Source organism: Chiloscyllium punctatum, chromosome 9 (genome assembly GCF_047496795.1).
Source record: "Chiloscyllium punctatum isolate Juve2018m chromosome 9, sChiPun1.3, whole genome shotgun sequence".
Classification (NCBI taxonomy): domain Eukaryota; kingdom Metazoa; phylum Chordata; class Chondrichthyes; order Orectolobiformes; family Hemiscylliidae; genus Chiloscyllium; species Chiloscyllium punctatum.
In genome coordinates, this window is record NC_092747.1 from 44,421,725 (window position 1) to 44,435,199 (window position 13,475).

At 40.5% G+C, this 13,475-nt stretch overlaps 1 long non-coding RNA gene across 1 annotated transcript in view; it reads left to right on the forward strand.

Moving 5' to 3' along the window:
• Nucleotides 1-7,948: 7,948 nt before the first annotated feature.
• The window catches only part of LOC140481008 (uncharacterized), a 42,170-nt gene continuing 36,643 nt past the window's right edge, over nucleotides 7,949-13,475 (forward strand). Inside the window, exon 1 of the long non-coding RNA XR_011961448.1 lies at nucleotides 7,949-8,129. This is a non-coding gene — a long non-coding RNA (uncharacterized lncRNA). The remainder of the gene's footprint in view (nucleotides 8,130-13,475) is intronic.

Below are 13,475 nucleotides of genomic sequence, written 5' to 3' on the forward strand. Positions count from 1 at the left end.
AACTGAGCCTGGAGGCAGACAGCCTGGTATTATAGCAGCCAACCAGAGAGCCAGCTATACTGAACCTGATATTGTGCAACAAGATAGGATTCATAGTAAAGGTTCATTTAGGTAACAGTGACCATAACATATTCAGCTTGACAGAGAGAGGAGTTGGTCCAGGATTAGTATTTTAAACTTAATGAAGGGCAATTAGAGAGCATGAAAGCAAAGCTGGCCAAAGTGAACTAGAAATTAGGTTAAGGAATGGATCAATACAGCTGTAATGGCAGACATTTAGTGGGATATCTCAAAATATGCAGCTCAGATACATTCCAAGGAAACAGAAAAATTCCATGAAGAAGATTCAACACCTGTGGGTTACCTAAAAACTTTAGAATTGTACCAAACATTGAGACAAAAAACATGTAGCTATGCAACAATGAGTAACGTGGCAAAAGATTGGACAGAAAATATAAAAGTAACAAAAAATGACTGAAAAGCAAAGCAAAGAAAAATAAAAATATGGTGAAAGATTGCTAGATATATAAAAAACTAATCATAAACATTCCTATAGCTATTTAAAAAGGAGAAGTGTTAATGTAAGCACCAAGTGAGTGAGACTGGGGAATTAATACTGAAATATAAGGAGATTTAGATCAATTGAACAGATGGTATGCATGGGCCTTCACTACAGAGAACATAAGTAACATCCAAGAAATAGCTGTAGATCAGGAAATTAGGAAGGAACTCAGAAAATTTATGGTTATCAAAACCATGTAGGAAATGTAAGCTGATAAATCCTTGGGTCCTGATGAATTTCATGCAAGGTTCCGAAAAGAAGTGACTACCAAGGTAGCCGATGTGTTTTGTGGAAGAGAAGTCATATTTAACCAATTTTCTTGAGTTATTAGAAGAAGTGGTATGTGCTACAGATAATGAGGGGCTGGTTCCTTAAATTTCTATGGTACTTAGATTTTAAAAAGGATTTGAGAAGGTGCCATATCAAAGGTTATTGCAGAAAATAAAAGCTCACACTCTAGCAGGTGGCATACTGGCATGGATAGAAGATTGGCTGGCTAACACAAAGCAGAAAAATAAGCAGATATGGGCATTTCTCAAGTTGGCAAGGCATAATGAGTAGTGTGCCACAATGTTGTACTGTCTTCTCAATATTTTAACATAAATTATTTGGATGAAGGAACTGAAGATATGGTTGTTAAATGTTGTGATGACAAAGATATGCGAGAACATAATTTGTTAAGTGGGCATAAAGACTCAACAAAGAGGTTAAGGGAATTGTCAAAAATCTGGCAAACAGAGCTTAGTGTGGGAACATATGAAATTGTTAATTTTGGGAGGAAGAATTAAAAACAAACGTATTAACTAAATGATCAGAGATTGCAGAACTCTGAAACTTAAGGAAGTGATACTAGAAACAATGGATGTTTTGATAGTCCTCTTTCAAGATTCTACAGACTCTGGAACAGTTCCTATGGATTAGAGGGTATCTAATATAACACCATTATTTAAAAATGAAGGTGGAAAGCTAATAAGAAATCATAGACTGATTGGCCTGACATCAGTAGTGTTGAGAATATCTGTTATGACACAAAAATATGTGGAAGGGCAAGCTATGTACAGAAAGTTCACAGATAGATAATGATAAATTAAGGAAGTGGGCAAAAAAATTGACAAATGGATGTAGGAACATAAAAACAGGAGTGTGCCATTTAACACCTTGAACCTGTTCTGCCATTCAATGAGATCAGAATTAGAATTAGAACTAGCTTTACTCTCACATGTACTCCAATGGATACAGTGAAAAGTGTATAAGTCACCATTTCGGGCCCTAGGTATATCCTCTTCAGTTACAGTTCTTAAAAAGAAAGAGAAGTAAAAAGTCCAGCATTGCAGATTTTAGGAATAAGTTATAAAATGGAGAAAAAATTGATAAGTACAATGGTCTTCCAACCCAGTCCATTCTGTATCTAGCCTCCCATCTGCACAGGGCTTTGAAATGGAGGACAGTGTGGGAAGATGTGAAATTGTTCAGTTTGAAAGCAAGAACAAAAAAAAAGTACTATTTAAATGGAGAAAATCTACAGAAACCTATAACTCAAAGGGGCTTGAAAGTATGTGTGTACAAATATAGAAAGCTAGCACTGAGGCAACAGCCCTGGAATTGAAAGATGCTATCAGCAGAGAACTGGTGAATTGTTTGCAGTGCATTTTATAGACTATATGCTGCTACCACTATGCATTTGTGCTGAGAGAACTGAATGTTGCAGGTGAGGATGCCAATCAAGTAGGTTGCCTCATCCCGGATGGTATTGAGGCTCTTCAGTGATGATAGAGGAGCACTCTTCCAGGCAAGTTGAGAATATCCTGACTTGTGCCTAGTGGATGGTGGACAAACTTTGACAAGTCAGAAGGTGAGTTACACAGCGCAGGATTCCCAGTCTCTGATCTACTTGTGTAACCACAGTATTTCTATTCAGTTCAACGTCTGGTCACAGGATGAACTAGTGAGGGAATCAGAAATGGTATTTCCATTGCAAGTCCATGGACAATGTTTGGATCCTGTCTCACAGGGGAAGGTCACTGCAATTATATGTCAGTAAAGCCATTTACTACTTGTTAGTCCAAGTGTGAATGCTGTTGATTTGTTGCTATGCTTCAATATCTGAGGAGTCATCGATGTTTTGAACATTGTGTAATTATCAATGCACATCCCCACTTCTGACCTTCTGATGAGGGAAGATCATTAATGAAGTATGTGGAAATGGTTGCGCTTAGGACGCTTATCTGAGAAATTATTGTTGCATGGACGTGCTGGATCTGAGATTCTGAACCTCCAATAAATACAGCCATCTTCCTTTGTGTCAGGTATAACTCCAGTCATCAGCAGTTTTACCCCAATTCCCATTGACACTGGCTCTCTGTCTTTATTCCTGATGAAGGGCTTTTGCCCGAAACGTCGATTTCACTGCTCCTTGGATGCTGCCTGAACTGCTGTGCTCTTCCAGCACCACTAATCCAGAATCTGGTTTCCAGCATCTGCAGTCATTGTTTTTACCTAACTGGTTTTTCTCAGCCTCCTTGCTCAGCTCAATGTCAAAGGCAATCAGTCTGACCTCACCTCTAGAATTCAACTCTTCTGTCCATTTTTGAATCGAATCTGTAATGGATCTGGCAAAGACAAGCTGAGCATCATTGAGTGCATTAAGTGCTACTTGATTACACTGTCAGTGACACTTTTCTGATGATCAAGAGTAGACTGATGGGATGGTAATCACCTGGGTTGAAATTGCCCTTTTTTTGTGGACAGAATATATCCAGACACTTTTCGATGTAGCTGGATGTCGATGTTTTAGCTGTCTTGGAATGGTTTAATTATGAGGTGGGAAGTTCTAGAGCGCATGCTTTCAATACGGTTGGCTGGAAACATGGTAGGGCCCATAGCCTTTATAACATCCAATCTTTTCAGGCATTTCTTGATATCAGTGTGAATTAAATTGCCTATAAAGCTGGCAACCTCAGGCAGAAGCTGAAATGGGTCATCAACATGACACTTTGGAATGACAATTTTAATGCTTCATCTTTACTGTAGCATTGATCTGCTGCTCTTTTCACCCACCCTCTGCCCCCATCCATTAATTAGAAGTCTTCTGCTCCAGTGAGTGGTTTGGGTGTCCACTGTCAAGTTTAGCTGTATATGGCAGGACAGCACAGCTTAATTCTTACCTGTTGGCTCTGGGTTTATTAACCCTTTTGATTGTAGCAAGTACTTATTGATTGGCATGCAAATAGTCCTGTATTGTAGCTTTACGAGGTTAACAGCTCATTTTTAGGTGAGCTTGGTGCTGTTCCTGGCATACCCTCCTGCACTCTTCATTGAACTAGGAGTTATTACTTGGCTGGGCGATAATGGTAAATTGGGGGATTTGACATTAAAGAATATATTTGGTTGTTCAGTGCAATTCTGCAGATGACCCACAGCCAACAGAAGCTTAGTCTTGAGTTGCTAGATCTGTTTGATATCTGTCCCATTTAACATGATAGCATTTCCACACGCACAACTGGGCACTTTCAATATGAAGATGGGATTTCTTTTCCAGATGGACTTTGCCCTGGTCACTCCCTCTGATAGTTCAGTAATGAACAAAGATCTGCTTGAGGTAGATTGGTGAGGGGCCAGTCAAGTGCATTTTTAAGTGTAAGTCTGAGTGCAAGTTTAGTGCATCTCGAAGGACAAGGACAGAAGTACGTGGGAACATCACCACCAGCAAGCTCCCCTCCAATCCCTGCTCACCATCCTGATTTGAAAATATATCACTGTTTCTTCACTGTTGTTGGGCCAAAACCCTGGAATTCACTCACTGCCACATAGGTCTACAGCACATGGACTTCTTTATCCAGGAAGGTAGCTCACCACCACCTTCTCAAGGAGAAGTAGGGATGGGTAATAAATGGTGGGCAGCCAGCAACACCCACGATCAAAAGGTGAATTATTTTTTTCCCCCACTTGCTTGTTCCCCCACCTCTTACAGTAATTCCTATCTAACCTTTGAGTTGTTAGGACTTGCCCAGCTTGGTGCCACTGCTGGGCTTCCAATTTCCCCAGCAAGTGTAAATTATGTGCCCTTGCCATCCTCACGGCTTTTAACAAGTTGGTGAGCATCCTAAGCCCAACCAACTTGGAAGAAAACTGATCTGTTAATTGACAGAGATGAGTGCATGGAGAGAGGTGGTAGGTGGTAATCAATGGGAATTTACCATTTTTGACCTGATGCCATGAGATTTCATGGAATAAGGAGTCAATATTAAGGATCCCAGTACCACTCCCTGCCCAACTGTATATTACTAAGCCACTATCACTGGTGCATTGTCCTGCCAGTGGGACAGGACAGACTCTGTGATGGTAATGGTAATGCCTGGCCATTGTCTTAATAAATATGACTCCTTGAGTATGATACTATCAGGCTGTTGCTGAATTATCTGAGAGACACATTCCTAATTTTTCGTAAGTCCCAGATGTTAGTAAGGAGGACTTTGTATGTCAACAGGACTGACTTTGCTTTGCTATTCTCATTTCTGATATCTAGGTCAATGCCAAATCATCTGTCCAGTTTCATTCTTATTACTATACATGGGAGGGAAAATATCACAGAAAAACTTTCACTAATGGTATTGATCTAACTAACGAAGAAACTGGAAGTCATCCAGCATGCTCATGGTTTCAATACTTTCCAATGTCGAACCATTTTGGGGCAACATTGAGCCAATTAAACAAAACCCTGAACCATATTGCCCATTCAGAGGGGATATGATACTGTAGCTGATCAGACTGTCCTTCTTAATACTGATCACTGAGTGACAACAGAAACATCAAAAGGTTGGAGCTAATGCCGAGCAAGCTCACAAAAGTGTCCCAAGTCTTACAGGATTCAGGCATAAAGAACAACCTTAATACCTCAAACCTTTCACACATGAAACAAAACAAATCTCAGAGAACATGTTGAGATATAAAAGGTGACAAATAAAATAGAAGAGGTGACTCCAAAGCATAATTTATACCACTCAGGATAAGGGTACAGAGGAGTAATGTGGCAACAAGTAAATTTAGAACTGAGTAGACGACACTTTATCACATGAGTGAAATGAGTGAGTGAATCATTCAGTGATCGGGACACCGTCGGTTACCAAAGAATGATTGACCTGATGATTATCTTTCCACCATCATCCATGCCTATCTGTGATCAAATCTCAGAGAGATTACAGTGCTGCATTAAAAGTATTGGAAAGAATATTGCAGAAAAAAAGATATACAGTCAAAGTCACCATCTTGCACTTGTCAGGACCGGATGCAAGAATATCAAATTTCAAAGGGAAAAATAATTTATACTGAGTAAGGAAAGGGTACTGATTGTTTGACTCTGATTGGTTGATGTATTGTCTCAGAGAATACGCCAGGCAGCAGATTTGTTTTGTTGATTCATTCATGAAATGTGAGTACTGCAGTCTAATACAGCATTTATTATGCATCCTTAATTGTTCTTTTGTTTAAATTCAAGCCAGGCAAGTTGATATTGTAAGTTGAGATATTGCCATGGAGAACATACCAGGGAAGGTTTTTCTTGCATGCTATTTTTGAACTGAAGAAGACACACTGCTTGCAGTTTAAAGGAGCCTGTATAAGTCAACCATATTGCAATTCCTTCTTAAATGATTGTTAGTGTAATGCTTAACACATTTGGGATTGTTTTGTAACTGCTATCTAATCACATAATCATATTTAATGTTGGATACTAGGTTCTGAGCTTTGCAAGTATGATCATATAGGAGAAAGTGAGGACGGCAGATGCTGGAGATCAGAGTCGAGAATGTGGTGCTGGAAAAGCACAGCAGGTCAGGCAACACCCTCACGATTCTGATCTTCAGCATCTCCAGTACTCACTTTCCCCTAATTCAAAAACCATATTACTCATTTGCATGGTCAGCTGAATTTACTTTCATTCATTTATGAGATGAGGGTGTTACTGACTAGGTCAGCATTTAAGCCCATCCCTAATTGCCCACAGCGCAGTTAAGAGTCAACCACACTGCAATGGGTTTGGAGTCACATGTAAGCCAGACCAGGTAAGGATGGCAGTTTCCCTTTCTAAGGGACATTAGTGAACAAAATGTGCTTTTCTGACAATCAACAATGGGTTCTTAATTCCATTTTAGTTTCTTGAATTCAAATTCAACCATCTGTAGTAGTAGGATTGGAACCCAGATCCCCAGCTGTGTCTCTGGTTTTACAGTCAAGTGATAATACCCCTAGGCCACATGTCATTTGTCAGTTGATGAAAATATCCTGTCAATGAAAAGTTTCACTCAGTTTGTTAATGCCACAGTTTCAGTTGTTGTTCAGTTTCAATGTCACTCTGTGCCTTTGGGAATTTGTTCAGGTAAGTGAATCTAAGTATCCATTCAAACTGGTTCATTTTTCCTCAGGGTCGTTGCTGACCCTGACAAATAATTCATCAGTGTCCAGCCCTACATATTGACATTAACTGAAAAATCTGAATGGGTTGCCCATCGAACCCTGGAACCATCTGAAGATGATGATGTTGTCACTTTCAGAGACACTAGTAAAATGCGATATCCAGTAGGAAACAGGTCTTCCTGTACTAGGCTGCAGACATCTGCTACCATCTGATGTGACACTGTCAGCGTGTGGAACATTGCTCTTGTATACAGTCAAGGAACAGCATCCTGTTTCTCTAAACCCGATGACATGAGCAATGTCTCCTGCAACCTCAGTCTTGCTGTTTTGCTTCTTTCTCCTCTGCTCCCTCTATCCACTGGCCCTCCCTCCTGTGTACATATGTGCTGATCCCACTGTTGCTGATATAGATGATAATGATGACCTACCTCTTCCCATGAGATGTCAGGATTTCTCCCATCCTGATCTTGTCAGTTTCAAACCACCAAGATTTGCAAACACTGTACTCATGTACAAATTCTTCACCAGAGGGACCTGAAACAGTGAATGAGCTTTTATTCACTCAGGGTAATGAAAAGTTTAAAGACATACCTGAACTGCCTCAAAAATACACATTCACGAAGACTCGGAATTTGCTGCTTTGGGTTTTTGCTTTTAAAATCAATTACTTTTACCCTCGAACAGTCACAATCCCATCCACTTGTTGGGGTTAAATCGGCCCCTTCATAAGGTTCTCAGAAAGTATATTGCGACTGTTTCTTGCTGTTGCATCATGCTTTCCTGCAGTAACTAACACCAGCAATTCCTCATTCTTTTTTGACCAGGGGATTATAAAGCTAGAAAGCTAGAAAAGAAAGAAATTCTGTGTTGTTCACTTTTGCAAGAAAAGGCATTGATAGTTTCTAGGGGAAAAAAATACTCATTCTGATTTATTTTCTCTCTCTCTTCAGAGTATAGCTCGCAACTCTGCACAGCTGTCCTGGGTTCAGGAATTCAACAACAGTGGTCAACGTTTCTGCGCATTATATCATCAAGATCTTTGCTGGCAGGCTATTGCAGTCCCCTCTGTTACAAACCTATTTTTCAGTGCAATGTTGGGGGAGCACTGCACTATCACAAGCCGATAATTTGGATGAGATATCTGTCTGCTGCTCAGGTCAGTGTAAATCATCCTGTTGTGAAGTCAAGGACAGAATCCCACAGGGGTCTGCACATCGCAGGCTATGGTCAGATTTGGTGCAGAATCAGATGAGAAGATCCATCTTGACATAAAGAACAGTTCACTGCATCTTCTATGCTTATGCCAAGTGGCAAGGTGAGTTTCTTGCTAGGCAGCGCCAAGTTGTCAGTTAAAGGGATTGTTGCTTGTAAAACACGTTGATAACGCCACAACTCACCTCAGTAATACTAAGTTTCATACCTTATCAAAGCCAGTAAACAAGGTCAATGGCAAGGAACCGCAACATAGAATTCAGAAGCAGGTACCTGGTGACTTCAGCTCATTGCTGACTCTGAGGAGCTTCCATGTTGCTCAGCACTATCAGCATCTCAGGTCATGATCTATAGATACCAGCTACTTACAAGTCTCCCTCATCAAAGTGTATCAGCATTCAAAATGTTCCAATCCCTTACAGTCCTTATTGTGCTTCTCCAATCTGTTTGCTGGTTGTTTAGGAAGTACAGATCTGCACCAATAACTCACATTGAAAGGATGCAGCAGAGACTTTTTGTGCATAGGGACAGACCCCCAAATCACAAGTTGAACCTCACTGCTGTTTGCTTGCTCTCTTAGTGCTCACTCACTCAGCACCTAACTACAGGTTCACAGCATCTTTGCCTTCCCTTGCTGTGCCATGCCTGTTAGCTCTTTGGCCAGAGCCTCTATAAATCAGTGCTTCAATATTGATGTGGTATTTTGCCTGGAAACACAGATAGTCTACCGGTCCTGCTTATCAGTAGGGATCTGCCCATGGGAAGAGGCAGGATGGACAATTTCGTGTATGGTCCACCAAGATGACAATGCAACATCTGTATCCTCTGCTGGCTGCCTACACAGCTTCTTTATTTAAATGACCATGTTCGAAAGTGAGTGGGTGTTGCTCCTCAGTCCAGTCAAGATGGGGGATGGGGGGGGGGGGGGGCGGGTTAGGCATTGATCAGAGAGTCACAGTTAAGCACACAGACTAGGAGCTTCACCAGGGTCAGCCATCAGCTTGGGACGATCACCATCACAGGATCTGTCTGTCCATAAACAGATTGGATCACTCTCAAATGAGGTGGGGGAGTCAAAAGCTGTGTATGGGGACAATGCAAAACAGCATCAAAGGTGTTGGTAGGCCGTGGGAGGAGGTAAATGGCACTGGCCACCACCTCCAGAGGGGGAGTGTATAGAAGTGGGGTGGACATCAGTAAGGTACAATGTCGAGGTTCAGGGGCAAGGACGGTTTCAGAGGCAAAGTTCAATGCAATGAATCTCTTCTTGGGGCAATGGGTGGAAACGGGTTGTTGAGGCACTGAGGTAAAATGGGACATGGGGGCTCTGGGAAAGGGGTTGGGGGAGGACGCCCCTGGTGACCCGCAGCCAGTGGATGTTAGTTGTGTTTTCTGTATAAATTGCTTTCCTAACATTAATTGCTAGCTAAAGAGAATAAACTCCCTTGCAACTAAGATGGAGGAGGCATTTGTGTGTGAGATGGATCAGAGGGGATGGACTTTGAGTTTGACAATGAACTTGTCAGAGTTTTAATTAAAAATCAACCCATCAACCCTCGGACATTTTTATGAAGGAGAACATGGAGCATTTTACACTTGAACCATTTATTTAAAACAATGCACAGTAACATTTGAATGCATCAAAGATGAAAGTATTCATATTTATCTTTTGTAGTGCGATCTCTAGCATTTGAAGTTTAAACAAACCCATATGATAACTTAATGTGCTAGATTTAGGAATGAAAGGTAATGAAATTTCACATGTTTAAGCCTAAAACCAGTTATGGATATGGAGAATTTAAATTTTAAAAGTTTGGAACTTAACTTGAGCCTATGAATGGATGGAAGTATTCTATTTTTAAGCAGCACAGGGTTTCAGACAGATTTCCAATATGAGATTACACACACTATCCACACTGGTGTGGTGAGATTTCAAAAGTGCATTAATACAACAAATCACCTTTATCCCTGCTATCAGGAATAGGGCAGATGTATCATCACATGAGGTCATGCAGCTCTCTCTGCTCTCCATTTCAGCATAAAAGCAGCACTTACCTGTGCTGTAGAAGCCCCGTTATCAGATGGTAGATACTTACTTGCCTGTAATAATGAGTTAAACTGCAAGATTGGGGAAAATGGCATTATACAGCCACACAGAGGCATATTGTGTCCTTCTATGAATGGCCAATGATCACTCTTTCCTGGAAAATAAAAGGACAGGAATAACAAATTCTGAAATGTTAGATTAAATTCGGAAGTTTAATGATAAAAGCTGAGTTCTGTCCTCATCCCTATGTTATTTAGGAGACTGATGCTTGATTTATTAGGGCACATTAAAATACAAGATAAAACCATGAAGAGGAAACTCAAATGAAATTATCTAAGCAAAGGATTTTATGTAGTTTTAAATAAATTTGAAAAACAAGCAGACATTGGTTGTATCTCTGAATTGCACTTTAGATTTGAAGAGATGTATTGTTTATTTGACCTCAGTCTGTCTCAATCCTTTCAGTTTGAAATTTGATCAAATATAATTGCACCCATTTTGAGCCAATGGAAGGTCAGAAGGTAGTATTGTCATTGAAACATCGGACCCATGAAGTTCCTGTAGCCATTTGATCCACATACAGGTAATCCATGATCCTGCACTGACAGTTAAGTGATTCTAACGTAAACTACATCTCAGAGAAGTGGAATGCAGATAAAAGCTTTATTTGTCTTCAGGAAAAAAAAGGCTTGCTGAAAATCTGTCTATTATACAGTGCAGACCTGGATGAAAGCTGACAAGAGCCTTTTGATGTGAGCGAATGCCCCTGTGCTATGTAAAAACCAATGACCCAGCTGCCTTCAATGGCAGAATGCGGGCATTCAGTCACTAAGAAATCCAGTTATATGATAGATGACTGCACTGAACTTGCCCTTTTAAACTGTGGAGATCATAACTTGGGAAAGTCCTTTGTTCTGACCAATGATGTCAGCAAGTAGTAGTCGTCAGTCTGACAACTAAAAGACAGCTGAAATTGGGGGACAGTGGCTTCAGTGCACTCAGGAGCACAAAGATTTTCTTATAATTTTGTTCTTGTGAATGAAAATACTTCTTTGGGTAGGAATGTATTTATCATTAGCTCGTGACATTTTTCTCGTTGCTATGGTAGTTCATAGCTAGGCAAATGTGAAGTCTTTCAAGATATTGCAAGCTTCTTTAAAGACGTAAATTCGCATCTCTCCTCCAATGAACTATGTCAAGTAGAGCAAAGGAGACAAGAGAAGCAAACACAGAGCAACTGGCAAAGCGAAGAAAGTCGAGTTATGAAAGGAAACCACAATGTAATAAAGTAGAAGGCCACTGAAGGAATTCAACAATGCCTCACATTAAACAATGTCAGTTTCATGGAATAACAAATGGAAGTGAGAGAAACAGAGGACAAGACTGATAACAGGAAACAAGACAATTACTTGTTGTTAGTTGTCGAGCTAATCAGCCATGGATTCTAATTTAGTTAATCAAAAAAAATCACATTAAAGCATTGGATTTTTGTATATAATAATGACCTCCAAACTTGCACTTCCTAACCAGGTGCAGGCTATTTTGTTTCTGAAGTATCCCCTTAATCTGAAACTATGAATGTGAATGAAAGGAAAGTGACTGTTTGAGGGAGCCACCTGTAATAATTCTGCTTCCACACCAGTTGAGCACCTAACTTGGCATAAAGTAGTGTAAGTGGTAAATGTTTTGTTCATCCAGCTGTGAAAAATACAAAACATAGTGTATTTGGAGAAGCAAAGACTTTTCATCTTAGAAGTTGGAACAGAGACTGAGAATTGCCTCCAAGCTGCTTCCAATCTACTGTCGGAATTTTGTTGGCCTGTGAGCAGAAAACATCAAGCAGTGTTACAGTGGCCAAATAGGATTAGCTCAAAGCAAATTCTTAATTACAGATTAAAAACAGAACGTGTTGAAGAAATTCAGCAGGTCTGGCAGCATCTGTGGACCAAGAAACAGAATTAATGTTTAAAGTCCAACATGACACTTCTTTGGAGCTGAATGGGATTAGAAGATGGTGGCTTTTATGTTATTGACAAAAGAGAGATGAGAAACAAATAGTGGTGCAAATGCAGCACCAAAACAAAAAGCAAAGGAAATACTAATGTTGGTAGAGGGAAAATATAAATGCAGATTAGCTGTTAATGTTAGGTGTTTATTGATAGCAGAAAATAAGTTAGTTCTGCTGAAAGGGACAGAAGCCATTCCTGATGAAGGGCTTTTGCCCGAAACGTCGATTTTCCCGCTCCTCGGATGCTGCCTGACCTGCTGTGCTTTTCCAGCACCATTCTAATCTAGATCCCAGTTCTGCCGAGAGTAAACCTGGTAGTTTTAAGGATGTTGGTAGGCTGCACATCCCAGAAATGGGTACAGAGAAGTCAAGGAAGGGAAGGGAAAAGTCAAAGGTGGATGAGAAAGAAAGAACTTGGAGGCAAAACTGGTTAATTTTTCCAACTGCAGGTTAAAGAAGAAAGTAGCACTAATTATGACACCAGAGAAATAGTTGTAGGTGGGGCCCCAAATAGGACTGGGACAAGCAATGTTCTACACAGCCCACAAAGAGACAACTGGAACTGGGATCAATGTGAATACCCATTGCTACATCTTAGATTTGGTGACAAAGTAGAAATTGTTCAAAGTAAGAACGAATCCAAAAAGACAAAGGTGAAAGGGGATGGAAGCATTTGAGAACTGTACAATTAGATACATTCCGAATTTCCTTTGGTGTTCTCTCGTTCGATTGCAGTAACTTAAGTACATAAATAGCAGGACACTTTGTGAAAGAAAGTGAACGGCTAAAAGTAGTCAACTGTATAATTTCTCTGAGACGTTTTGCACCAATTTTGCTGAATTGCTGAAATTCTCTATGAGAGACGTTCCCTGTGGGAGTCAACACTGTGGCAGCAAGTAATCCTCAATTTCGGAGGTGATCGCTTTCAGAGAGGCAACTTCCTATTCTGAATTGGGTTCTTGGCGCCTGACAGCCAAATGCAAATCTCTCCAGAACCCTAACTGGATGACTCCCATCCCCAGTGATTATGCAAGATATGGAGGAGAACTTGCAGTTAGTGGTGCTTCTATGCGACTGCTACTCTTGTCCTCTGAAGTGACAAATTTTGCAGTCTTGTAGGGTGCTGTCAAAGAAGGCTTGATCTGTTATTGCAGGATGTCTTGTAGATGGGTGTGGTCACCAGTGTGCCTCAGTGATGAAGGAAATGAGTATTAAAGATGCTGGATGGAGTGCCA